Raw genomic sequence first — 21,370 nt, forward strand, 5'->3', positions numbered from 1 at the left:
GAAAGACTTAAAGGAACAAGCAACGTGGCCTTGTCTGGAAGTGTACATCCAGGTGATGCTCTATAAACTATCCAAAGTAGACCCCTAAAATGACAACAGTGTTGACATCTGTTTGAGGCCATATTATTTCCCAAATTAAAGTATCCGACGAGGATGGGATGTGAACCCACGCGTGCTTAGCACAATGGATTAGCAGTCCATCGCCTTAACCACTCGGCCACCTCGCCTTTGCTTTTGTCACGGACTGAAGGGGAGATGATCAAGTTTTGCTCAGAAGTCTTTCGATGTTTGTTGGAATGGACCGTTGTTAAAGTCCTGAGATTTTCTGATCCTTTTTTAGTGAGCGTGTGGGGAATTAGCTCAAGTGGTAGAGCGCTCGCTTTGCATGTGAGAGGTAGCGGGATCGATGCCCGCATTCTCCAGAATGTCCTTCTCAGCAACTTTGTCTTTTCAATTAAGATCAAGTACCACAATCTGGCGTAGAATTGCTCAAGGCTTTACGACAAGCTCTTTGATTTTGTACTGAATGAGATTTTCTGATTCTTTTTTTAGTAACTGTGTGGGGAATTAGCTCAAGTGGTAGAGCGCTCGCGTAGCATGTGAGAGGTAGCGGGATCGATACCCGCATTCTCCAGAACGTCCTTCTCTAAGCAGCTTCATCTTTTCACTTAAGGTCAAGTAACCCCAGTCTTACATAGAATTGCTAAAGGGTTTGCAACAAGCTCCTGTGATTTTGTATTGAATGAGATTTTCTGATTCTTGTTTTAGCAGCAGTGTGGGGAATTAGCTCAAGTGGTAGAGCGCTCGCTTCGCATGTGAGAGGTAGTGGGATCGATGCCCACATTCTCCAGAAAGTCATTCATTATACACTTCTGATTTTTATCTGTCCCATCAATGAAGATAGAGTATCTCGTGACTTACTGGTGTATGCCTCAAGAGTATATACTCATGAACAAGTTGCCGCAACAGATGTTATATAATTTGGGTTCTTTTCTCTTTTCTTGAGATGATAACACTTGATGAAAGAATTAAAGGAACAAGCAACGTGGCCTTGTCTGGAAGTGTACATCCAGGTGATCCTCTATAAACTACCCAAAGTAGACCCCTAAAATGACAACAGTGTTGACATCTGTTTGAGGCCATATTATTTCCCAAATTAAAGTATCCGACGAGGATGGGATTTGAACCCACGCGTGCTTAGCACAATGGATTAGCAGTCCATCGCCTTAACCACTCGGCCACCTCGCCTTTGCTTTTATCACAGACTGAAGGGGAGATGATCAAGTTTTGCACAGAAGTCTTTCGATGTTTGTTGGAATGGACCGTAGTTAAAGTCCTGAGATTTTCTGATCCTTTTTTTTGTGAGTGTGTGGGGAATTAGCTCAAGTGGTAGAGCGCTCGCTTTGCATGTGAGAGGTAGCGGGATCGATGCCCGCATTCTCCAGAATGTCCTTCTCAGCAACTTTGTCTTTTCAATTAAGATCAAGTACCACAATCTGGCGTAGAATTGCTCAAGGGTTTACAACAAACCCTTTTGATTTTGTATTGAATGAAAAATACTGATAATATTGAGATTTTCTGATTCTTTTTTTTGTAACAGTGTGGGGAATAAGCTCAAGTGGTAGAGTGCTCGCTTAGCATGTGAGAGGTAGCGGGATCGATGCCCGCATTCTGAAGAATGTCCTTCCCAGCAACTTTGTCTTTTCAATTAAGATCAAGTACCACAATCTGGTGTAGAATTGCTCAAGGCTTTACAACAAGCTCTTTGATTTTGTATTGAATGAGATTTTCTGATTCTTTTTTTAGTAACTGTGTGGGGAATTAGCTCAAGTGGTAGAGCGCTCGCTTAGCATGTGAGAGGTAGCGGGATCGATACCTGCATTCTCCAGAAAGTATTTCATTATACACTTCTGATTTTTATCTGTCCCATCAATGAAGATAGAGTATCTCGTGACGTACTGGGGTATGCCTCAAGAGTCTATACTCATGAACAAGTTGCCGCAACAGATGTTATATAATTTGGGTTCTTTTCTCTTTTCTTGAGATGATAACACTTGATGAAAGACTTAAAGGAACAAGCAACGTGGCCTTGTCTGGAAGTGTACATCCAGGTGATGCTCTATAAACTATCCAAAGTAGACCCCTAAAATGACAACAGTGTTGACATCTGTTTGAGGCCATATTATTTCCCAAATTAAAGTATCCGACGAGGATGGGATGTGAACCCACGCGTGCTTAGCACAATGGATTAGCAGTCCATCGCCTTAACCACTCGGCCACCTCGCCTTTGCTTTTGTCACGGACTGAAGGGGAGATGATCAAGTTTTGCTCAGAAGTCTTTCGATGTTTGTTGGAATGGACCGTTGTTAAAGTCCTGAGATTTTCTGATCCTTTTTTAGTGAGCGTGTGGGGAATTAGCTCAAGTGGTAGAGCGCTCGCTTTGCATGTGAGAGGTAGCGGGATCGATGCCCGCATTCTCCAGAATGTCCTTCTCAGCAACTTTGTCTTTTCAATTAAGATCAAGTACCACAATCTGGCGTAGAATTGCTCAAGGCTTTACGACAAGCTCTTTGATTTTGTACTGAATGAGATTTTCTGATTCTTTTTTTAGTGAGCGTGTGGGGAATTAGCTCAAGTGGTAGAGTGCTCGCTTTGCATGTGAGAGGTAGCGGGATCGATGCCCGCATTCTCCAGAATGTCCTTCTCAGCAACTTTGTCTTTTCAATTAAGATCAAGTACCACAATCTGGCGTAGAATTGCTCAAGGCTTTACGACAAGCTCTTTGATTTTGTACTGAATGAGATTTTCTGATTCTTTTTTTAGTAACTGTGTGGGGAATTAGCTCAAGTGGTAGAGTGCTCGTTTAGCATGTGAGAGGTAGCGGTATCGATACCCGCATTCTCCAGAACGTCCTTCTCTAAGCAGCTTCATCTTTTCACTTAAGATCAAGTAACCCCAGTCTTACATAGAATTGCTAAAGGGTTTGCAACAAGCTCCTGTGATTTTGTATTGAATGAGATTTTCTGATTCTTGTTTTAGGAGCAGTGTGGGGAATTAGCTCAAGTGGTAGAGCGCTCGCTTCGCATGTGAGAGGTAGTGGGATCGATGCCCACATTCTCCAGAAAGTCATTCATTATACACTTCTGATTTTTATCTGTCCCATCAATGAAGATAGAGTATCTCGTGAAGTACTGGGGTATGCCTCAAGAGTATATACTCATGAACAAGTTGCCGCAACAGATGTTATATAATTTGGGTTCTTTTCTCTTTTCTTGAGATGATAACACTTGATGAAAGAATTAAAGGAACAAGCAACGTGGCCTTGTCTGGAAGTGTACATCCAGGTGATCCTCTATAAACTACCCAAAGTAGACCCCTAAAATGACAACAGTGTTGACATCTGTTTGAGGCCATATTATTTCCCAAATTAAAGTATCCGACGAGGATGGGATTTGAACCCACGCGTGCTTAGCACAATGGATTAGCAGTCCATCGCCTTAACCACTCGGCCACCTCGCCTTTGCTTTTATCACAGACTGAAGGGGAGATGATCAAGTTTTGCACAGAAGTCTTTCGATGTTTGTTGGAATGGACCGTAGTTAAAGTCCTGAGATTTTCTGATCCTTTTTTTTGTGAGTGTGTGGGGAATTAGCTCAAGTGGTAGAGCGCTCGCTTTGCATGTGAGAGGTAGCGGGATCGATGCCCGCATTCTCCAGAATGTCCTTCTCAGCAACTTTGTCTTTTCAATTAAGATCAAGTACCACAATCTGGCGTAGAATTGCTCAAGGGTTTACAACAAGCTCTTTTGATTTTGTATTGAATGAAAAATACTGATAATATTGAGATTTTCTGATTCTTTTTTTTGTAACAGTGTGGGGAATAAGCTCAAGTGGTAGAGTGCTCGCTTAGCATGTGAGAGGTAGCGGGATCGATGCCCGCATTCTGAAGAATGTCCTTCCCAGCAACTTTGTCTTTTCAATTAAGATCAAGTACCACAATCTGGTGTAGAATTGCTCAAGGCTTTACAAGCTCTTTGATTTTGTATTGAATGAGATTTTCTGATTCTTTTTTTAGTAACTGTGTGGGGAATTAGCTCAAGTGGTAGAGCGCTCGCTTAGCATGTGAGAGGTAGCGGGATCGATACCCGCATTCTCCAGAACGTCCTTCTCTAAGCAGCTTCATCTTTTCACTCAAGGTCAAGTAACCCCAGTCTTACATAGAATTGCTCAAGGTTTTGCATCAAGCTCCTTTGATTTTGTATTGAATGAGATTTTCTGATTCTTCTTTTAGGAGCAGTGTGGGGAATTAGCTCAAGTGGTAGAGGGCTCGCTTTGCATGTGAGAGGTAGTGGGATCGATGCCCACATTCTCCAGAAAGTCATTCATTATACTCTTCTGATTTTTATCTGTCCCATCAATGAAGATAGAGTATCTCGTGACGTACTGGGGTATGCCTCAAGAGTCTATACTCATGAACAAGTTGCCGCAACAGATGTTATATAATTTGGGTTCTTTTCTCTTTTCTTGAGATGATAACACTTGATGAAAGAATTAAAGGAACAAGCAACGTGGCCTTGTCTGGAAGTGTACATCCAGGTGATCCTCTATAAACAACCCAAAGTAGACCCCTAAAATGACAACAGTGTTGACATCTGTTTGAGGCCATATTATTTCCCAAATTAAAGTATCCGACGAGGATGGGATTTGAACCCACGCGTGCTTAGCACAATGGATTAGCAGTCCATCGCCTTAACCACTCGGCCACCTCGCCTTTGCTTTTATCACAGACTGAAGGGGAGATGATCAAGTTTTGCACAGATGTCTTTCGATGTTTGTTGGAATGGACCGTAGTTAAAGTCCTGAGATTTTCTGATCCTTTTTTTTGTGAGTGTGTGGGGAATTAGCTCAAGTGGTAGAGCGCTCGCTTTGCATGTGAGAGGTAGCGGGATCGATGCCCGCATTCTCCAGAATGTCCTTCTCAGCAACTTTGTCTTTTCAATTAAGATCAAGTACCACAATCTGGCGTAGAATTGCTCAAGGGTTTACAACAAGCTCTTTTGATTTTGTATTGAATGAAAAATACTGATAATATTGAGATTTTCTGATTCTTTTTTTTGTAACAGTGTGGGGAATAAGCTCAAGTGGTAGAGTGCTCGCTTAGCATGTGAGAGGTAGCGGGATCGATGCCCGCATTCTGAAGAATGTCCTTCCCAGCAACTTTGTCTTTTCAATTAAGATCAAGTACCACAATCTGGTGTAGAATTGCTCAAGGCTTTACTACAAGCTCTTTGATTTTGTATTGAATGAGATTTTCTGATTCTTTTTTTAGTAACTGTGTGGGGAATTAGCTCAAGTGGTAGAGCGCTCGCTTAGCATGTGAGAGGTAGCGGGATCGATACCCGCATTCTCCAGAACGTCCTTCTCTAAGCAGTTTCATCTTTTCACTTAAGGTCAAGTAACCCCAATCTTACATAGAATTGCTCAAGGGTTTGCAACAAGCTCCTTTGATTTTGTATTGAATGAGATTTTCTGATTCTTCTTTTAGGAGCAGTGTGGGGAATTAGCTCAAGTGGTAGAGCGCTCGCTTCGCATGTGAGAGGTAGTGGGATCGATGCCCACATTCTCCAGAAAGTCATTCATTATACTCTTCTGATTTTTATCTGTCCCATCAATGAAGATAGAGTATCTCGTGAAGTACTGGGGTATGCCTCAAGAGTCTATACTCATGAACAAGTTGCCGCAACAGATGTTATATAATTTGGGTTCTTTTCTCTTTTCTTGAGATGATAACACTTGATGAAAGAATTAAAGGAACAAGCAACGTGGCAACTTGTCTGGAAGTGTACATCCAGGTGATCCTCTATAAACTATCCAAAGTAGACCCCTAACACTGACAACAGTGTTGACATCTGTTTGAGGCCACATTGTTTCCCAAATTAAAGTATCCGACGAGGATGGGATTTGAACCCACGCGTGCTTAGCACAATGGATTAGCAGTCCATCGCCTTAACCACTCATCCACCTCGCCTTTGCTTTTATCACAGACTGAAGGGGAGATGATCAAGTTTTGCACAGAAGTCTTTCGATGTTTGTTGGAATGGACCGTAGTTAAAGTCCTGAGATTTTCTGATTCTTTTTTTTGTGAGTGTGTGGGGAATTAGCTCAAGTGGTAGAGCGCTCGCTTTGCATGTGAGAGGTAGCGGGATCGATGCCCGCATTCTCCAGAATGTCCTTCTCAGCAACTTTGTCTTTTCAATTAAGATCAAGTACCACAATCTGGTGTAGAATTGCTCAAGGGTTTACAACAAGCTCTTTTGATTTTGTATTGAATGAAAAATACTGATAATATTGAGATTTTCTGATTCTTTTTTTTGTAACAGTGTGGGGAATAAGCTCAAGTGGTAGAGTGCTCGCTTAGCATGTGAGAGGTAGCGGGATCGATGCCCGCATTCTGAAGAATGTCCTTCCCAGCAACTTTGTCTTTTCAATTAAGATCAAGTACCACAATCTGGTGTAGAATTGCTCAAGGCTTTACTACAAGCTCTTTGATTTTGTATTGAATGAGATTTTCTGATTCTTTTTTTAGTAACTGTGTGGGGAATTAGCTCAAGTGGTAGAGCGCTCGCTTAGCATGTGAGAGGTAGCGGGATCGATACCCGCATTCTCCAGAACGTCCTTCTCTAAGCAGTTTCATCTTTTCACTTAAGGTCAAGTAACCCCAATCTTACATAGAATTGCTCAAGGGTTTGCAACAAGCTCCTTTGATTTTGTATTGAATGAGATTTTCTGATTCTTCTTTTAGGAGCAGTGTGGGGAATTAGCTCAAGTGGTAGAGCGCTCGCTTCGCATGTGAGAGGTAGTGGGATCGATGCCCACATTCTCCAGAAAGTCATTCATTATACTCTTCTGATTTTTATCTGTCCCATCAATGAAGATAGAGTATCTCGTGAAGTACTGGGGTATGCCTCAAGAGTCTATACTCATGAACAAGTTGCCGCAACAGATGTTATATAATTTGGGTTCTTTTCTCTTTTCTTGAGATTATAACACTTGATGAAATAATTAAAGGAACAAGCAACGTGGCAACTTGTCTGGAAGTGTACATCCAGGTGATCCTCTATAAACTATCCAAAGTAGACCCCTAACACTGACAACAGTGTTGACATCTGTTTGAGGCCACATTGTTTCCCAAATTAAAGTATCCGACGAGGATGGGATTTGAACCCACGCGTGCTTAGCACAATGGATTAGCAGTCCATCGCCTTAACCACTCATCCACCTCGCCTTTGCTTTTATCACAGACTGAAGGGGAGATGATCAAGTTTTGCACAGAAGTCTTTCGATGTTTGTTGGAATGGACCGTAGTTAAAGTCCTGAGATTTTCTGATTCTTTTTTTTGTGAGTGTGTGGGGAATTAGCTCAAGTGGTAGAGCGCTCGCTTTGCATGTGAGAGGTAGCGGGATCGATGCCCGCATTCTCCAGAATGTCCTTCTCAGCAACTTTGTCTTTTCAATTAAGATCAAGTACCACAATCTGGCGTAGAATTGCTCAAGGGTTTACAACAAGCTCTTTTGATTTTGTATTGAATGAAAAATACTGATAATATTGAGATTTTCTGATTCTTTTTTTTGTAACAGTGTGGGGAATAAGCTCAAGTGGTAGAGTGCTCGCTTAGCATGTGAGAGGTAGCGGGATCGATGCCCGCATTCTGAAGAATGTCCTTCCCAGCAACTTTGTCTTTTCAATTAAGATCAAGTACCACAATCTGGTGTAGAATTGCTCAAGGCTTTACTACAAGCTCTTTGATTTTGTATTGAATGAGATTTTCTGATTCTTTTTTTAGTAACTGTGTGGGGAATTAGCTCAAGTGGTAGAGCGCTCGCTTAGCATGTGAGAGGTAGCGGGATCGATACCCGCATTCTCCAGAACGTCCTTCTCTAAGCAGTTTCATCTTTTCACTTAAGGTCAAGTAACCCCAATCTTACATAGAATTGCTCAAGGGTTTGCAACAAGCTCCTTTGATTTTGTATTGAATGAGATTTTCTGATTCTTCTTTTAGGAGCAGTGTGGGGAATTAGCTCAAGTGGTAGAGCGCTCGCTTCGCATGTGAGAGGTAGTGGGATCGATGCCCACATTCTCCAGAAAGTCATTCATTATACTCTTCTGATTTTTATCTGTCCCATCAATGAAGATAGAGTATCTCGTGAAGTACTGGGGTATGCCTCAAGAGTCTATACTCATGAACAAGTTGCCGCAACAGATGTTATATAATTTGGGTTCTTTTCTCTTTTCTTGAGATTATAACACTTGATGAAATAATTAAAGGAACAAGCAACGTGGCAACTTGTCTGGAAGTGTACATCCAGGTGATCCTCTATAAACTATCCAAAGTAGACCCCTAACACTGACAACAGTGTTGACATCTGTTTGAGGCCACATTGTTTCCCAAATTAAAGTATCCGACGAGGATGGGATTTGAACCCACGCGTGCTTAGCACAATGGATTAGCAGTCCATCGCCTTAACCACTCATCCACCTCGCCTTTGCTTTTATCACAGACTGAAGGGGAGATGATCAAGTTTTGCACAGAAGTCTTTCGATGTTTGTTGGAATGGACCGTAGTTAAAGTCCTGAGATTTTCTGATTCTTTTTTTTGTGAGTGTGTGGGGAATTAGCTCAAGTGGTAGAGCGCTCGCTTTGCATGTGAGAGGTAGCGGGATCGATGCCCGCATTCTCCAGAATGTCCTTCTCAGCAACTTTGTCTTTTCAATTAAGATCAAGTACCACAATCTGGCGTAGAATTGCTCAAGGGTTTACAACAAGCTATTTTGATTTTGTATTGAATGAAACACACTGATAATATTGAGATTTTCTGATTCTTTTTTTTGTAACAGTGTGGGGAATAAGCTCAAGTGGTAGAGTGCTCGCTTAGCATGTGAGAGGTAGCGGGATCGATGCCCGCATTCTGAAGAATGTCCTTCCCAGCAACTTTGTCTTTTCAATTAAGATCAAGTACCACAATCTGGTGTAGAATTGCTCAAGGCTTTACAACAAGCTCTTTGATTTTGTATTGAATGAAATTTTCTGATTCTTTTTTTAGTAACTGTGTGGGGAATTAGCTCAAGTGGTAGAGCGCTCGCTTAGCATGTGAGAGGTAGTGGGATCGGTGCCCACATTCTCCAGAAAGTATTTCATTATACACTTCTGATTTTTATCTGTCCCATCAATGAAGATAGAGTATCTCGTGACGTACTGGGGTATGCCTCAAGAGTCTATACTCATGAACAAGTTGCCGCAACAGATGTTATATAATTTGGGTTCTTTTCTCTTTTCTTGAGATGATAACACTTGATGAAAGACTTAAAGGAACAAGCAACGTGGCAACTTGTCTGGAAGTGTACATCCAGGTGATCCTCTATAAACTATCCAAAGTAGACCCCTAACACTGACAACAGTGTTGACATCTGTTTGAGGCCACATTGTTTCCCAAATTAAAGTATCCGACGAGGATGGGATTTGAACCCACGCGTGCTTAGCACAATGGATTAGCAGTCCATCGCCTTAACCACTCGGCCACCTCGCCTTTGCTTTTGTCACGGACTGAAGGGGAGATGATCAAGTTTTGCTCAGAAGTCTTTCGATGTTTGTTGGAATGGACCGTTGTTAAAGTCCTGAGATTTTCTGATCCTTTTTTAGTGAGCGTGTGGGGAATTAGCTCAAGTGGTAGAGCGCTCGCTTTGCATGTGAGAGGTAGCGGGATCGATGCCCGCATTCTCCAGAATGTCCTTCTCAGCAACTTTGTCTTTTCAATTAAGATCAAGTACCCCACTCTGGCGTAGAATTGCTCAAGGGTTTACAACAAGCTCTTTTGATTTTGTATTGAATGAAAAATACTGATAATATTGAGATTTTCTGATTCTTTTTTTTGTAACAGTGTGGGGAATAAGCTCAAGTGGTAGAGTGCTCGCTTAGCATGTGAGAGGTAGCGGGATCGATGCCCGCATTCTGAAGAATGTCCTTCCCAGCAACTTTGTCTTTTCAATTAAGATCAAGTACCACAATCTGGTGTAGAATTGCTCAAGGCTTTACTACAAGCTCTTTGATTTTGTATTGAATGAGATTTTCTGATTCTTTTTTTAGTAACTGTGTGGGGAATTAGCTCAAGTGGTAGAGCGCTCGCTTAGCATGTGAGAGGTAGCGGGATCGATACCCGCATTCTCCAGAACGTCCTTCTCTAAGCAGTTTCATCTTTTCACTTAAGGTCAAGTAACCCCAATCTTACATAGAATTGCTCAAGGGTTTGCAACAAGCTCCTTTGATTTTGTATTGAATGAGATTTTCTGATTCTTCTTTTAGGAGCAGTGTGGGGAATTAGCTCAAGTGGTAGAGCGCTCGCTTCGCATGTGAGAGGTAGTGGGATCGATGCCCACATTCTCCAGAAAGTCATTCATTATACTCTTCTGATTTTTATCTGTCCCATCAATGAAGATAGAGTATCTCGTGAAGTACTGGGGTATGCCTCAAGAGTCTATACTCATGAACAAGTTGCCGCAACAGATGTTATATAATTTGGGTTCTTTTCTCTTTTCTTGAGATTATAACACTTGATGAAATAATTAAAGGAACAAGCAACGTGGCAACTTGTCTGGAAGTGTACATCCAGGTGATCCTCTATAAACTATCCAAAGTAGACCCCTAACACTGACAACAGTGTTGACATCTGTTTGAGGCCACATTGTTTCCCAAATTAAAGTATCCGACGAGGATGGGATTTGAACCCACGCGTGCTTAGCACAATGGATTAGCAGTGCATCGCCTTAACCACTCGGCCACCTCGCCTTTGCTTTTGTCACGGACTGAAGGGGAGATGATCAAGTTTTGCTCAGAAGTCTTTCGATGTTTGTTGGAATGGACCGTTGTTAAAGTCCTGAGATTTTCTGATCCTTTTTTAGTGAGCGTGTGGGGAATTAGCTCAAGTGGTAGAGCGCTCGCTTTGCATGTGAGAGGTAGCGGGATCGATGCCCGCATTCTCCAGAATGTCCTTCTCAGCAACTTTGTCTTTTCAATTAAGATCAAGTACCACAATCTGGCGTAGAATTGCTCAAGGCTTTACGACAAGCTCTTTGATTTTGTACTGAATGAGATTTTCTGATTCTTTTTTTAGTAACTGTGTGGGGAATTAGCTCAAGTGGTAGAGCGCTCGCTTAGCATGTGAGAGGTAGCGGGATCGATGCCCGCATTCTCCAGAATGTCCTTCTCAGCAACTTTGTCTTTTCAATTAAGATCAAGTACCACAATCTGGCGTAGAATTGCTCAAGGGTTTACAACAAGCTCTTTTGATTTTGTATTGAATGAAAAATACTGATAATATTGAGATTTTCTGATTCTTTTGTTTGTAACAGTGTGGGGAATAAGCTCAAGTGGTAGAGTGCTCGCTTAGCATGTGAGAGGTAGCGGGATCGATGCCCGCATTCTGAAGAATGTCCTTCCCAGCAACTTTGTCTTTTCAATTAAGATCAAGTACCACAATCTGGTGTAGAATTGCTCAAGGCTTTACAACAAACTCTTTGATTTTGTATTGAATGAGATTTTCTGATTCTTTTTTTAGTAACTGTGTGGGGAATTAGCTCAAGTGGTAGAGCGCTCGCTTAGCATGTGAGAGGTAGCGGGATCGATACCCGCATTCTCCAGAACGTCCTTCTCTAAGCAGCTTCATCTTTTCACTTAAGGTCAAGTAACCCCAATCTTACATAGAATTGCTCAAGGGTTTGCAACAAGCTCCTTTGATTTTGTATTGAATGAGATTTTCTGATTCTTCTTTTAGGAGCAGTGTGGGGAATTAGCTCAAGTGGTAGAGGGCTCGCTTTGCATGTGAGAGGTAGTGGGATCGATGCCCACATTCTCCAGAAAGTCATTCATTATACTCTTCTGATTTTTATCTGTCCCATCAATGAAGATAGAGTATCTCGTGACGTACTGGGGTATGCCTCAAGAGTCTATACTCATGAACAAGTTGCCGCAACAGATGTTATATAATTTGGGTTCTTTTCTCTTTTCTTGAGATGATAACACTTGATGAAAGAATTAAAGGAACAAGCAACGTGGCCTTGTCTGGAAGTGTACATCCAGGTGATCCTCTATAAACTACCCAAAGTAGACCCCTAAAATGACAACAGTGTTGACATCTGTTTGAGGCCATATTATTTCCCAAATTAAAGTATCCGACGAGGATGGGATTTGAACCCACGCGTGCTTAGCACAATGGATTAGCAGTCCATCGCCTTAACCACTCGGCCACCTCGCCTTTGTTTTATCACAAACTGAAGGGGAGATGATCAAGTTTTGCACAGAAGTCTTTCGATGTTTGTTGGAATGGACCGTAGTTAAAGTCCTGAGATTTTCTGATCCTTTTTTTTGTGAGTGTGTGGGGAATTAGCTCAAGTGGTAGAGCGCTCGCTTTGCATGTGAGAGGTAGCGGGATCGATGCCCGCATTCTCCAGAATGTCCTTCTCAGCAACTTTGTCTTTTCAATTAAGATCAAGTACCACAATCTGGCGTAGAATTGCTCAAGGGTTTACAACAAGCTCTTTTGATTTTGTATTGAATGAAAAATACTGATAATATTGAGATTTTCTGATTCTTTTTTTTGTAACAGTGTGGGGAATAAGCTCAAGTGGTAGAGTGCTCGCTTAGCATGTGAGAGGTAGCGGGATCGATGCCCGCATTCTGAAGAATGTCCTTCCCAGCAACTTTGTCTTTTCAATTAAGATCAAGTACCACAATCTGGTGTAGAATTGCTCAAGGCTTTACAACAAGCTCTTTGATTTTGTATTGAATGAGATTTTCTGATTCTTTTTTTAGTAACTGTGTGGGGAATTAGCTCAAGTGGTAGAGCGCTCGCTTAGCATGTGAGAGGTAGCGGGATCGATACCCGCATTCTCCAGAACGTCCTTCTCTAAGCAGTTTCATCTTTTCACTTAAGGTCAAGTAACCCCAATCTTACATAGAATTGCTCAAGGGTTTGCAACAAGCTCCTTTGATTTTGTATTGAATGAGATTTTCTGATTCTTCTTTTAGGAGCAGTGTGGGGAATTAGCTCAAGTGGTAGAGCGCTCGCTTCGCATGTGAGAGGTAGTGGGATCGATGCCCACATTCTCCAGAAAGTCATTCATTATACTCTTCTGATTTTTATCTGTCCCATCGATGAAGATAGAGTATCTCGTGAAGTACTGGGGTATGCCTCAAGAGTCTATACTCATGAACAAGTTGCCGCAACAGATGTTATATAATTTAGGTTCTTTTCTCTTTTCTTGAGATTATAACACTTGATGAAATAATTAAAGGAACAAGCAACGTGGCAACTTGTCTGGAAGTGTACATCCAGGTGATCCTCTATAAACTATCCAAAGTAGACCCCTAACACTGACAACAGTGTTGACATCTGTTTGAGGCCACATTGTTTCCCAAATTAAAGTATCCGACGAGGAAGGGATTTGAACCCACGCGTGCTTAGCACAATGGATTAGCAGTCCATCGCCTTAACCACTCATCCACCTCGCCTTTGCTTTTATCACAGACTGAAGGGGAGATGATCAAGTTTTGCACAGAAGTCTTTCGATGTTTGTTGGAATGGACCGTAGTTAAAGTCCTGAGATTTTCTGATTCTTTTTTTTGTGAGTGTGTGGGGAATTAGCTCAAGTGGTAGAGCGCTCGCTTTGCATGTGAGAGGTAGCGGGATCGATGCCCGCATTCTCCAGAATGTCCTTCTCAGCAACTTTGTCTTTTCAATTAAGATCAAGTACCACAATCTGGCGTAGAATTGCTCAAGGGTTTACAACAAGCTCTTTTGATTTTGTATTGAATGAAACATACTGATAATATTGAGATTTTCTGATTCTTTTTTTTGTAACAGTGTGGGGAATAAGCTCAAGTGGTAGAGTGCTCGCTTAGCATGTGAGAGGTAGCGGGATCGATGCCCGCATTCTGAAGAATGTCCTTCCCAGCAACTTTGTCTTTTCAATTAAGATCAAGTACCACAATCTGGTGTAGAATTGCTCAAGGCTTTACAACAAGCTCTTTGATTTTGTATTGAATGAGATTTTCTGATTCTTTTTTTAGTAACTGTGTGGGGAATTAGCTCAAGTGGTAGAGCGCTCGCTTAGCATGTGAGAGGTAGTGGGATCGATGCCCACATTCTCCAGAAAGTATTTCATTATACACTTCTGATTTTTATCTGTCCCATCAATGAAGATAGAGTATCTCGTGACGTACTGGGGTATGCCTCAAGAGTCTATACTCATGAACAAGTTGCCGCAACAGATGTTATATAATTTGGGTTCTTTTCTCTTTTCTTGAGATGATAACACTTGATGAAAGACTTAAAGGAACAAGCAACGTGGCCTTGTCTGGAAGTGTACATCCAGGTGATGCTCTATAAACTATCCAAAGTAGACCCCTAAAATGACAACAGTGTTGACATCTGTTTGAGGCCATATTATTTCCCAAATTAAAGTATCCGACGAGGATGGGATGTGAACCCACGCGTGCTTAGCACAATGGATTAGCAGTCCATCGCCTTAACCACTCGGCCACCTCGCCTTTGCTTTTGTCACGGACTGAAGGGGAGATGATCAAGTTTTGCTCAGAAGTCTTTCGATGTTTGTTGGAATGGACCGTTGTTAAAGTCCTGAGATTTTCTGATCCTTTTTTAGTGAGCGTGTGGGGAATTAGCTCAAGTGGTAGAGCGCTCGCTTTGCATGTGAGAGGTAGCGGGATCGATGCCCGCATTCTCCAGAATGTCCTTCTCAGCAAGTTTGTCTTTTCAATTAAGATCAACTACCACAATCTGGTGTAGAATTGCTCAAGGCTTTACAACAAGCTCTTTGATTTTGTATTGAATGAGATTTTCTGATCCTTTTTTAGTGAGCGTGTGGGGAATTAGCTCAAGTGGTAGAGCGCTCGCTTTGCATGTGAGAGGTGGTGGGATCGATGCCCGCATTCTCCAGAATGTCCTTCTCAGCAACTTTGTCTTTTCAATTAAGATCAAGTACCACAATCTGGCGTAGAATTGCTCAAGGGTTTACAACAAGCTCTTTTGATTTTGTATTGAATGAAAAATACTGATAATATTGAGATTTTCTGATTCTTTTTTTTGTAACAGTGTGGGGAATAAGCTCAAGTGGTAGAGTGCTCGCTTAGCATGTGAGAGGTAGCGGGATCGATGCCCGCATTCTGAAGAATGTCCTTCCCAGCAACTTTGTCTTTTCAATTAAGATCAAGTACCACAATCTGGTGTAGAATTGCTCAAGGCTTTACAACAAGCTCTTTGATTTTGTATTGAATGAGATTTTCTGATTCTTTTTTTAGTAACTGTGTGGGGAATTAGCTCAAGTGGTAGAGCGCTTGCTTAGCATGTGAGAGGTAGTGGGATCGATGCCCACATTCTCCAGAAAGTTTTTCATTATACACTTCTGATTTTTATCTGTCCCATCAATGAAGATAGAGTATCTCGTGACGTACTGGGGTATGCCTGAAGAGTCTATACTCATGAACAAGTTGCCGCAACAGATGTTATATAATTTGGGTTCTTTTCTCTTTTCTTGAGATGATAACACTTGATGAAAGAATTAAAGGAACAAGCAACGTGGCCTTGTCTGGAAGTGTACATCCAGGTGATCCTCTATAAACTATCCAAAGTAGAACCCTAACACTGACAACAGTGTTGACATCTGTTTGAGGCCATATTATTTCCCAAATTAAAGTATCCGACGAGGATGGGATTTGAACCCACGCGTGCTTAGCACAATGGATTAGCAGTCCATCGCCTTAACCACTCAGCCACCTCGCCTTTGCTTTTATCACAGACTGAAGGGGAGATGATCAAGTTTTGCACAGAAGTCTTTCGATGTTTGTTGGAATGGACCGTAGTTAAAGTCCTGAGATTTTCTGATCCTTTTTTTTTGTGAGCGTGTGGGGAATTAGCTCAAGTGGTAGAGCGCTCGCTTTGCATGTGAGAGGTGGTGGGATCGATGCCCGCATTCTCCAGAATGTCCTTCTCAGCAACTTTGTCTTTTCAATTAAGATCAAGTACCACAATCTGGTGTAGAATTGCTCAAGGCTTTACAACAAGCTCTTTGATTTTGTATTGAATGAAAAATACTGATAATATTGAGATTTTCTGATTCTTTTTTTTGTAACAGTGTGGGGAATAAGCTCAAGTGGTAGAGTGCTCGCTTAGCATGTGAGAGGTAGCGGGATCGATGCCCGCATTCTGAAGAATGTCCTTCCCAGCAACTTTGTCTTTTCAATTAAGATCAAGTACCACAATCTGGTGTAGAATTGCTCAAGGCTTTACAACAAGCTCTTTGATTTTGTATTGAATGAGATTTTCTGATTCTTTCTTTAGTAACTGTGTGGGGAATTAGCTCAAGTGGTAGAGGGCTCGCTTCGCATGTGAGAGGTAGTGGGATCGATGCCCACATTCTCCAGAAAGTCATTCATTATACTCTTCTGATTTTTATCTGTCCCATCAATGAAGATAGAGTATCTCGTGACGTACTGGGGTATGCCTCAAGAGTCTATACTCATGAACAAGTTGCCGCAACAGATGTTATATAATTTGGGTTCTTTTCTCTTTTCTTGAGATGATAACACTTGATGAAAGAATTAAAGGAACAAGCAACGTGGCCTTGTCTGGAAGTGTACATCCAGGTGATCCTCTATAAACTACCCAAAGTAGACCCCTAAAATGACAACAGTGTTGACATCTGTTTGAGGCCATATTATTTCCCAAATTAAAGTATCCGACGAGGATGGGATTTGAACCCACGCGTGCTTAGCACAATGGATTAGCAGTCCATCGCCTTAACCACTCGGCCACCTCGCCTTTGCTCTTATCACAGACTGAAGGGGAGATGATCAAGTTTTGCACAGAAGTCTTTCGATGTTTGTTGGAATGGACCGTAATTAAAGTCCTGAGATTTTCTGATCCTTTTTTTTGTGAGTGTGTGGGGAAGTAGCTCAAGTGGTAGAGCGCTCGCTTTGCATGTGAGAGGTAGCGGGATCGATGCCCGCATTCTCCAGAATGTCCTTCTCAGCAACTTTGTCTTTTCAATTAAGATCAAGTACCACAATCTGGCGTAGAATTGCTCAAGGGTTTACTGTATTGATTTTGATTCAATACAAAATCAAAATCAAGCTCTTTTGATTTTGTATTGAATGAAAAATACTGATAATATTGAGATTTTCTGATTCTTTTTTTTGTAACAGTGTGGGGAATAAGCTCAAGTGGTAGAGTGCTCGCTTAGCATGTGAGAGGTAGCGGGATCGATGCCCGCATTCTGAAGAATGTCCTTCCCAGCAACTTTGTCTTTTCAATTAAGATCAAGTACCACAATCTGGTGTAGAATTGCTCAAGGCTTTACAACAAGCTCTTTGATTTTGTATTGAATGAGATTTTCTGATTCTTTTTTCAGTAACTGTGTGGGGAATTAGCTCAAGTGGTAGAGCGCTCGCTTAGCATGTGAGAGGTAGCGGGATCGATACCCGCATTCTCCAGAACGTCCTTCTCTAAGCAGCTTCATCTTTTCACTTAAGGTCAAGTAACCCCAATCTTACATAGAATTGCTCAAGGGTTTGCAACAAGCTCCTTTGATTTTGTATTGAATGAGATTTTCTGATTCTTCTTTTAGGAGCAGTGTGGGGAATTAGCTCAAGTGGTAGAGCGCTCGCTTCGCATGTGAGAGGTAGTGGGATCGATGCCCACATTCTCCAGAAAGTCATTCATTATACTCTTCTGATTTTTATCTGTCCCATCAATGAAGATAGAGTATCTCGTGAAGTACTGGGGTATGCCTCAAGAGTCTATACTCATGAACAAGTTGCCGCAACAGATGTTATATAATTTGGGTTCTTTTCTCTTTTCTTGAGATTATAACACTTGATGAAATAATTAAAGGAACAAGCAACGTGGCAACTTGTCTGGAAGTGTACATCCAGGTGATCCTCTATAAACTATCCAAAGTAGACCCCTAACACTGACAACAGTGTTGACATCTGTTTGAGGCCACATAGTTTCCCAAATTAAAGTATCCGACGAGGATGGGATTTGAACCCACGCGTGCTTAGCACAATGGATTAGCAGTCCATCGCCTTAACCACTCATCCACCTCGCCTTTGCTTTTATCACAGACTGAAGGGGAGATGATCAAGTTTTGCACAGAAGTCTTTCGATGTTTGTTGGAATGGACCGTAGTTAAAAGTCCTGAGATTTTCTGATTCTTTTTTTTGTGAGTTTGTGGGGAATTAGCTCAAGTGGTAGAGCGCTCGCTTTGCATGTGAGAGGTAGCGGGATCGATGCCCGCATTCTCCAGAATGTCCTTCTCAGCAACTTTGTCTTTTCAATTAAGATCAAGTACCACAATCTGGCGTAGAATTGCTCAAGGGTTTACAACAAGCTCTTTTGATTTTGTATTGAATGAAACATACTGATAATATTGAGATTTTCTGATTCTTTTTTTTGTAACAGTGTGGGGAATAAGCTCAAGTGGTAGAGTGCTCGCTTAGCATGTGAGAGGTAGCGGGATCGATGCCCGCATTCTGAAGAATGTCCTTCCCAGCAACTTTGTCTTTTCAATTAAGATCAAGTACCACAATCTGGTGTAGAATTGCTCAAGGCTTTACAACAAGCTCTTTGATTTTGTATTGAATGAGATTTTCTGATTCTTTTTTTAGTAACTGTGTGGGGAATTAGCTCAAGTGGTAGAGCGCTCGCTTAGCATGTGAGAGGTAGTGGGATCGATGCCCACATTCTCCAGAAAGTATTTCATTATACACTTCTGATTTTTATCTGTCCCATCAATGAAGATAGAGTATCTCGTGACGTACTGGGGTATGCCTCAACAGTCTATACTCATGAACAAGTTGCCGCAACAGATGTTATATAATTTGGGTTCTTTTCTCTTTTCTTGAGATGATAACACTTGATGAAAGACTTAAAGGAACAAGCAACGTGGCCTTGTCTGGAAGTGTACATCCAGGTGATGCTCTATAAAGTATCCAAAGTAGACCCCTAAAATGACAACAGTGTTGACATCTGTTTGAGGCCATATTATTTCCCAAATTAAAGTATCCGACGAGGATGGGATGTGAACCCACGCGTGCTTAGCACAATGGATTAGCAGTCCATCGCCTTAACCACTCGGCCACCTCGCCTTTGCTTTTGTCACGGACTGAAGGGGAGATGATCAAGTTTTGCTCAGAAGTCTTTCGATGTTTGTTGGAATGGACCGTTGTTAAAGTCCTGAGATTTTCTGATCCTTTTTTAGTGAGCGTGTGGGGAATTAGCTCAAGTGGTAGAGCGCTCGCTTTGCATGTGAGAGGTAGCGGGATCGATGCCCGCATTCTCCAGAATGTCCTTCTCAGCAAGTTTGTCTTTTCAATTAAGATCAAGTACCACAATCTGGCGTAGAATTGCTCAAGGCTTTACGACAAGCTCCTTTGATTTTGTATTGAATGAGATTTTCTGATTCTTTTTTTAGTAACTGTGTGGGGAATTAGCTCAAGTGGTAGAGTGCTCGCTTAGCATGTGAGAGGTAGCGGTATCGATACCCGCATTCTCCAGAAAGTCCTTCTCAGCACCTTTGTCTTTTCAATTAAGATCAAGTACCCCACTCTGGCGTAGAATTGCTCAAGGGTTTACAACAAGCTCTTTTGATTTTGTATTGAATGAAAAATACTGATAATATTGAGATTTTCTGATTCTTTTTTTTTGTAACAGTGTGGGGAATAAGTTCAAGTGGTAGAGTGCTCGCTTAGCATGTGAGAGGTAGCGGGATCGATGCCCGCATTCTGAAGAATGTCCTTCCCAGCAACTTTGTCTTTTCAATTAAGATCAAGTACCACAATCTGGTGTAGAATTGCTCAAGGCTTTACAACAAGCTCTTTGATTTTGTATTGAATGAGATTTTCTGATTCTTTTTTTAGTAACTGTGTGGGGAATTAGCTCAAGTGGTAGAGCGCTCGCTTAGCATGTGAGAGGTAGCGGGATCGATACCCGCATTCTCCAGAACGTCCTTCTCTAAGCAGCTTCATCTTTTCACTTAAGATCAAGTAACCCCAGTCTTACATAGAATTGCTAAAGGGTTTGCAACAAGCTCCTGTGATTTTGTATTGAATGAGATTTTCTGATTCTTGTTTTAGGAGCAGTGTGGGGAATTAGCTCAAGTGGTAGAGCGCTCGCTTCGCATGTGAGAGGTAGTGGGATCGATGCCCACATTCTCCAGAAAGTCATTCATTATACACTTCTGATTTTTATCTGTCCCATCAATGAAGATAGAGTATCTCGTGACTTACTGGGGTATGCCTCAAGAGTATATACTCATGAACAAGTTGCCGCAACAGATGTTATATAATTTGGGTTCTTTTCTCTTTTCTTGAGATGATAACACTTGATGAAAGAATTAAAGGAACAAGCAACGTGGCCTTGTCTGGAAGTGTACATCCAGGTGATCCTCTATAAACTACCCAAAGTAGACCCCTAAAATGACAACAGTGTTGACATCTGTTTGAGGCCATATTATTTCCCAAATTAAAGTATCCGACGAGGATGGGATTTGAACCCACGCGTGCTTAGCACAATGGATTAGCAGTCCATCGCCTAAACCACTCGGCCACCTCGCCTTTGCTTTTATCACAGACTGAAGGGGAGATGATCAAGTTTTGCACAGAAGTCTTTCGATGTTTGTTGGAATGGACCGTAGTTAAAGTCCGGAGATTTTCTGATCCTTTTTTTTGTGAGTGTGTGGGGAATTAGCTCAAGTGGTAGAGCGCTCGCTTTGCATGTGAGAGGTAGCGGGATCGATGCCCGCATTCTCCAGAATGTCCTTCTCAGCAACTTTGTCTTTTCATTTAAGATCAAGTACCACAATCTGGCATAGAATTGCTCAAGGGTTTACCACAAGCTCTTTTGATTTTGTATTGAATGAAAAATACTGATAATATTGAGATTTTCTGATTCTTTTTTTTGTAACAGTGTGGGGAATAAGCTCAAGTGGTAGAGTGCTCGCTTAGCATGTGAGAGGTAGCGGGATCGATGCCCGCATTCTGAAGAATGTCCTTCCCAGCAACTTTGTCTTTTCAATTAAGATCAAGTACCACAATCTGGTGTAGAATTGCTCAAGGCTTTACAACAAACTCTTTGATTTTGTATTGAATGAGATTTTCTGATTCTTTTTTTAGTAACTGTGTGGGGAATTAGCTCAAGTGGTAGAGCGCTCGCTTAGCATGTGAGAGGTAGCGGGATCGATACCCGCATTCTCCAGAACGTCCTTCTCTAAGCAGCTTCATCTTTTCACTTAAGGTCAAGTAACCCC

General features: G+C 41.7%; 59 non-coding genes across 59 annotated transcripts; 41 read left to right on the forward strand and 18 right to left on the reverse strand.

The window, feature by feature from the left end:
• Positions 1-145: 145 nt before the first annotated feature.
• On the reverse strand, positions 146-227 carry trnas-gcu (transfer RNA serine (anticodon GCU)). Its single transcript has one exon. It is a non-coding gene; the product is annotated as a tRNA-Ser (tRNA).
• Positions 228-349: 122 nt separating this feature from the next.
• Positions 350-422, forward strand: trnaa-ugc (transfer RNA alanine (anticodon UGC)). The gene has a single exon. It is a non-coding gene; the product is annotated as a tRNA-Ala (tRNA).
• A 139-nt stretch (positions 423-561) lies between these two features.
• On the forward strand, positions 562-634 carry trnaa-agc (transfer RNA alanine (anticodon AGC)). Its single transcript has one exon. It is a non-coding gene; the product is annotated as a tRNA-Ala (tRNA).
• A 143-nt stretch (positions 635-777) lies between these two features.
• trnaa-cgc (transfer RNA alanine (anticodon CGC)) lies at positions 778-850 on the forward strand. The gene has a single exon. It is a non-coding gene; the product is annotated as a tRNA-Ala (tRNA).
• Positions 851-1,166: 316 nt separating this feature from the next.
• On the reverse strand, positions 1,167-1,248 carry trnas-gcu (transfer RNA serine (anticodon GCU)). Its single transcript has one exon. It is a non-coding gene; the product is annotated as a tRNA-Ser (tRNA).
• Positions 1,249-1,371: 123 nt separating this feature from the next.
• Positions 1,372-1,444, forward strand: trnaa-ugc (transfer RNA alanine (anticodon UGC)). Its single transcript has one exon. It is a non-coding gene; the product is annotated as a tRNA-Ala (tRNA).
• A 371-nt stretch (positions 1,445-1,815) lies between these two features.
• trnaa-agc (transfer RNA alanine (anticodon AGC)) lies at positions 1,816-1,888 on the forward strand. The gene has a single exon. It is a non-coding gene; the product is annotated as a tRNA-Ala (tRNA).
• Positions 1,889-2,204: 316 nt separating this feature from the next.
• Positions 2,205-2,286, reverse strand: trnas-gcu (transfer RNA serine (anticodon GCU)). Its single transcript has one exon. It is a non-coding gene; the product is annotated as a tRNA-Ser (tRNA).
• Positions 2,287-2,408: 122 nt separating this feature from the next.
• trnaa-ugc (transfer RNA alanine (anticodon UGC)) lies at positions 2,409-2,481 on the forward strand. Its single transcript has one exon. It is a non-coding gene; the product is annotated as a tRNA-Ala (tRNA).
• Positions 2,482-2,620: 139 nt separating this feature from the next.
• trnaa-ugc (transfer RNA alanine (anticodon UGC)) lies at positions 2,621-2,693 on the forward strand. The gene has a single exon. It is a non-coding gene; the product is annotated as a tRNA-Ala (tRNA).
• A 355-nt stretch (positions 2,694-3,048) lies between these two features.
• On the forward strand, positions 3,049-3,121 carry trnaa-cgc (transfer RNA alanine (anticodon CGC)). The gene has a single exon. It is a non-coding gene; the product is annotated as a tRNA-Ala (tRNA).
• A 316-nt stretch (positions 3,122-3,437) lies between these two features.
• Positions 3,438-3,519, reverse strand: trnas-gcu (transfer RNA serine (anticodon GCU)). The gene has a single exon. It is a non-coding gene; the product is annotated as a tRNA-Ser (tRNA).
• Positions 3,520-3,642: 123 nt separating this feature from the next.
• trnaa-ugc (transfer RNA alanine (anticodon UGC)) lies at positions 3,643-3,715 on the forward strand. Its single transcript has one exon. It is a non-coding gene; the product is annotated as a tRNA-Ala (tRNA).
• Positions 3,716-4,083: 368 nt separating this feature from the next.
• On the forward strand, positions 4,084-4,156 carry trnaa-agc (transfer RNA alanine (anticodon AGC)). The gene has a single exon. It is a non-coding gene; the product is annotated as a tRNA-Ala (tRNA).
• Positions 4,157-4,688: 532 nt separating this feature from the next.
• trnas-gcu (transfer RNA serine (anticodon GCU)) lies at positions 4,689-4,770 on the reverse strand. The gene has a single exon. It is a non-coding gene; the product is annotated as a tRNA-Ser (tRNA).
• A 123-nt stretch (positions 4,771-4,893) lies between these two features.
• trnaa-ugc (transfer RNA alanine (anticodon UGC)) lies at positions 4,894-4,966 on the forward strand. The gene has a single exon. It is a non-coding gene; the product is annotated as a tRNA-Ala (tRNA).
• A 371-nt stretch (positions 4,967-5,337) lies between these two features.
• Positions 5,338-5,410, forward strand: trnaa-agc (transfer RNA alanine (anticodon AGC)). Its single transcript has one exon. It is a non-coding gene; the product is annotated as a tRNA-Ala (tRNA).
• A 143-nt stretch (positions 5,411-5,553) lies between these two features.
• trnaa-cgc (transfer RNA alanine (anticodon CGC)) lies at positions 5,554-5,626 on the forward strand. Its single transcript has one exon. It is a non-coding gene; the product is annotated as a tRNA-Ala (tRNA).
• Positions 5,627-5,945: 319 nt separating this feature from the next.
• On the reverse strand, positions 5,946-6,027 carry trnas-gcu (transfer RNA serine (anticodon GCU)). The gene has a single exon. It is a non-coding gene; the product is annotated as a tRNA-Ser (tRNA).
• A 123-nt stretch (positions 6,028-6,150) lies between these two features.
• On the forward strand, positions 6,151-6,223 carry trnaa-ugc (transfer RNA alanine (anticodon UGC)). Its single transcript has one exon. It is a non-coding gene; the product is annotated as a tRNA-Ala (tRNA).
• Positions 6,224-6,594: 371 nt separating this feature from the next.
• trnaa-agc (transfer RNA alanine (anticodon AGC)) lies at positions 6,595-6,667 on the forward strand. The gene has a single exon. It is a non-coding gene; the product is annotated as a tRNA-Ala (tRNA).
• Positions 6,668-6,810: 143 nt separating this feature from the next.
• Positions 6,811-6,883, forward strand: trnaa-cgc (transfer RNA alanine (anticodon CGC)). Its single transcript has one exon. It is a non-coding gene; the product is annotated as a tRNA-Ala (tRNA).
• Positions 6,884-7,202: 319 nt separating this feature from the next.
• trnas-gcu (transfer RNA serine (anticodon GCU)) lies at positions 7,203-7,284 on the reverse strand. Its single transcript has one exon. It is a non-coding gene; the product is annotated as a tRNA-Ser (tRNA).
• A 123-nt stretch (positions 7,285-7,407) lies between these two features.
• trnaa-ugc (transfer RNA alanine (anticodon UGC)) lies at positions 7,408-7,480 on the forward strand. Its single transcript has one exon. It is a non-coding gene; the product is annotated as a tRNA-Ala (tRNA).
• A 371-nt stretch (positions 7,481-7,851) lies between these two features.
• On the forward strand, positions 7,852-7,924 carry trnaa-agc (transfer RNA alanine (anticodon AGC)). Its single transcript has one exon. It is a non-coding gene; the product is annotated as a tRNA-Ala (tRNA).
• A 143-nt stretch (positions 7,925-8,067) lies between these two features.
• On the forward strand, positions 8,068-8,140 carry trnaa-cgc (transfer RNA alanine (anticodon CGC)). The gene has a single exon. It is a non-coding gene; the product is annotated as a tRNA-Ala (tRNA).
• Positions 8,141-8,459: 319 nt separating this feature from the next.
• Positions 8,460-8,541, reverse strand: trnas-gcu (transfer RNA serine (anticodon GCU)). The gene has a single exon. It is a non-coding gene; the product is annotated as a tRNA-Ser (tRNA).
• A 123-nt stretch (positions 8,542-8,664) lies between these two features.
• trnaa-ugc (transfer RNA alanine (anticodon UGC)) lies at positions 8,665-8,737 on the forward strand. Its single transcript has one exon. It is a non-coding gene; the product is annotated as a tRNA-Ala (tRNA).
• Positions 8,738-9,500: 763 nt separating this feature from the next.
• Positions 9,501-9,582, reverse strand: trnas-gcu (transfer RNA serine (anticodon GCU)). The gene has a single exon. It is a non-coding gene; the product is annotated as a tRNA-Ser (tRNA).
• A 122-nt stretch (positions 9,583-9,704) lies between these two features.
• trnaa-ugc (transfer RNA alanine (anticodon UGC)) lies at positions 9,705-9,777 on the forward strand. The gene has a single exon. It is a non-coding gene; the product is annotated as a tRNA-Ala (tRNA).
• Positions 9,778-10,148: 371 nt separating this feature from the next.
• trnaa-agc (transfer RNA alanine (anticodon AGC)) lies at positions 10,149-10,221 on the forward strand. The gene has a single exon. It is a non-coding gene; the product is annotated as a tRNA-Ala (tRNA).
• A 143-nt stretch (positions 10,222-10,364) lies between these two features.
• Positions 10,365-10,437, forward strand: trnaa-cgc (transfer RNA alanine (anticodon CGC)). The gene has a single exon. It is a non-coding gene; the product is annotated as a tRNA-Ala (tRNA).
• Positions 10,438-10,756: 319 nt separating this feature from the next.
• Positions 10,757-10,838, reverse strand: trnas-gcu (transfer RNA serine (anticodon GCU)). Its single transcript has one exon. It is a non-coding gene; the product is annotated as a tRNA-Ser (tRNA).
• A 122-nt stretch (positions 10,839-10,960) lies between these two features.
• Positions 10,961-11,033, forward strand: trnaa-ugc (transfer RNA alanine (anticodon UGC)). The gene has a single exon. It is a non-coding gene; the product is annotated as a tRNA-Ala (tRNA).
• Positions 11,034-11,172: 139 nt separating this feature from the next.
• Positions 11,173-11,245, forward strand: trnaa-agc (transfer RNA alanine (anticodon AGC)). Its single transcript has one exon. It is a non-coding gene; the product is annotated as a tRNA-Ala (tRNA).
• A 371-nt stretch (positions 11,246-11,616) lies between these two features.
• Positions 11,617-11,689, forward strand: trnaa-agc (transfer RNA alanine (anticodon AGC)). The gene has a single exon. It is a non-coding gene; the product is annotated as a tRNA-Ala (tRNA).
• Positions 11,690-12,221: 532 nt separating this feature from the next.
• Positions 12,222-12,303, reverse strand: trnas-gcu (transfer RNA serine (anticodon GCU)). Its single transcript has one exon. It is a non-coding gene; the product is annotated as a tRNA-Ser (tRNA).
• Positions 12,304-12,425: 122 nt separating this feature from the next.
• On the forward strand, positions 12,426-12,498 carry trnaa-ugc (transfer RNA alanine (anticodon UGC)). Its single transcript has one exon. It is a non-coding gene; the product is annotated as a tRNA-Ala (tRNA).
• A 371-nt stretch (positions 12,499-12,869) lies between these two features.
• trnaa-agc (transfer RNA alanine (anticodon AGC)) lies at positions 12,870-12,942 on the forward strand. The gene has a single exon. It is a non-coding gene; the product is annotated as a tRNA-Ala (tRNA).
• Positions 12,943-13,085: 143 nt separating this feature from the next.
• Positions 13,086-13,158, forward strand: trnaa-cgc (transfer RNA alanine (anticodon CGC)). The gene has a single exon. It is a non-coding gene; the product is annotated as a tRNA-Ala (tRNA).
• Positions 13,159-13,477: 319 nt separating this feature from the next.
• Positions 13,478-13,559, reverse strand: trnas-gcu (transfer RNA serine (anticodon GCU)). The gene has a single exon. It is a non-coding gene; the product is annotated as a tRNA-Ser (tRNA).
• A 123-nt stretch (positions 13,560-13,682) lies between these two features.
• On the forward strand, positions 13,683-13,755 carry trnaa-ugc (transfer RNA alanine (anticodon UGC)). The gene has a single exon. It is a non-coding gene; the product is annotated as a tRNA-Ala (tRNA).
• A 371-nt stretch (positions 13,756-14,126) lies between these two features.
• Positions 14,127-14,199, forward strand: trnaa-agc (transfer RNA alanine (anticodon AGC)). Its single transcript has one exon. It is a non-coding gene; the product is annotated as a tRNA-Ala (tRNA).
• Positions 14,200-14,515: 316 nt separating this feature from the next.
• Positions 14,516-14,597, reverse strand: trnas-gcu (transfer RNA serine (anticodon GCU)). Its single transcript has one exon. It is a non-coding gene; the product is annotated as a tRNA-Ser (tRNA).
• A 122-nt stretch (positions 14,598-14,719) lies between these two features.
• On the forward strand, positions 14,720-14,792 carry trnaa-ugc (transfer RNA alanine (anticodon UGC)). Its single transcript has one exon. It is a non-coding gene; the product is annotated as a tRNA-Ala (tRNA).
• Positions 14,793-15,764: 972 nt separating this feature from the next.
• Positions 15,765-15,846, reverse strand: trnas-gcu (transfer RNA serine (anticodon GCU)). The gene has a single exon. It is a non-coding gene; the product is annotated as a tRNA-Ser (tRNA).
• A 956-nt stretch (positions 15,847-16,802) lies between these two features.
• On the reverse strand, positions 16,803-16,884 carry trnas-gcu (transfer RNA serine (anticodon GCU)). Its single transcript has one exon. It is a non-coding gene; the product is annotated as a tRNA-Ser (tRNA).
• A 598-nt stretch (positions 16,885-17,482) lies between these two features.
• On the forward strand, positions 17,483-17,555 carry trnaa-agc (transfer RNA alanine (anticodon AGC)). The gene has a single exon. It is a non-coding gene; the product is annotated as a tRNA-Ala (tRNA).
• Positions 17,556-17,698: 143 nt separating this feature from the next.
• On the forward strand, positions 17,699-17,771 carry trnaa-cgc (transfer RNA alanine (anticodon CGC)). The gene has a single exon. It is a non-coding gene; the product is annotated as a tRNA-Ala (tRNA).
• A 319-nt stretch (positions 17,772-18,090) lies between these two features.
• Positions 18,091-18,172, reverse strand: trnas-gcu (transfer RNA serine (anticodon GCU)). Its single transcript has one exon. It is a non-coding gene; the product is annotated as a tRNA-Ser (tRNA).
• A 124-nt stretch (positions 18,173-18,296) lies between these two features.
• On the forward strand, positions 18,297-18,369 carry trnaa-ugc (transfer RNA alanine (anticodon UGC)). The gene has a single exon. It is a non-coding gene; the product is annotated as a tRNA-Ala (tRNA).
• A 371-nt stretch (positions 18,370-18,740) lies between these two features.
• Positions 18,741-18,813, forward strand: trnaa-agc (transfer RNA alanine (anticodon AGC)). The gene has a single exon. It is a non-coding gene; the product is annotated as a tRNA-Ala (tRNA).
• A 316-nt stretch (positions 18,814-19,129) lies between these two features.
• Positions 19,130-19,211, reverse strand: trnas-gcu (transfer RNA serine (anticodon GCU)). Its single transcript has one exon. It is a non-coding gene; the product is annotated as a tRNA-Ser (tRNA).
• A 122-nt stretch (positions 19,212-19,333) lies between these two features.
• On the forward strand, positions 19,334-19,406 carry trnaa-ugc (transfer RNA alanine (anticodon UGC)). The gene has a single exon. It is a non-coding gene; the product is annotated as a tRNA-Ala (tRNA).
• Positions 19,407-19,991: 585 nt separating this feature from the next.
• On the forward strand, positions 19,992-20,064 carry trnaa-agc (transfer RNA alanine (anticodon AGC)). Its single transcript has one exon. It is a non-coding gene; the product is annotated as a tRNA-Ala (tRNA).
• A 143-nt stretch (positions 20,065-20,207) lies between these two features.
• On the forward strand, positions 20,208-20,280 carry trnaa-cgc (transfer RNA alanine (anticodon CGC)). The gene has a single exon. It is a non-coding gene; the product is annotated as a tRNA-Ala (tRNA).
• A 316-nt stretch (positions 20,281-20,596) lies between these two features.
• On the reverse strand, positions 20,597-20,678 carry trnas-gcu (transfer RNA serine (anticodon GCU)). The gene has a single exon. It is a non-coding gene; the product is annotated as a tRNA-Ser (tRNA).
• A 123-nt stretch (positions 20,679-20,801) lies between these two features.
• trnaa-ugc (transfer RNA alanine (anticodon UGC)) lies at positions 20,802-20,874 on the forward strand. The gene has a single exon. It is a non-coding gene; the product is annotated as a tRNA-Ala (tRNA).
• A 371-nt stretch (positions 20,875-21,245) lies between these two features.
• On the forward strand, positions 21,246-21,318 carry trnaa-agc (transfer RNA alanine (anticodon AGC)). The gene has a single exon. It is a non-coding gene; the product is annotated as a tRNA-Ala (tRNA).
• Positions 21,319-21,370: the final 52 nt, after the last annotated feature.

Source organism: Xiphophorus hellerii, chromosome 23, assembly GCF_003331165.1.
Source record: "Xiphophorus hellerii strain 12219 chromosome 23, Xiphophorus_hellerii-4.1, whole genome shotgun sequence".
Classification (NCBI taxonomy): Eukaryota; Metazoa; Chordata; class Actinopteri; order Cyprinodontiformes; family Poeciliidae; genus Xiphophorus; species Xiphophorus hellerii.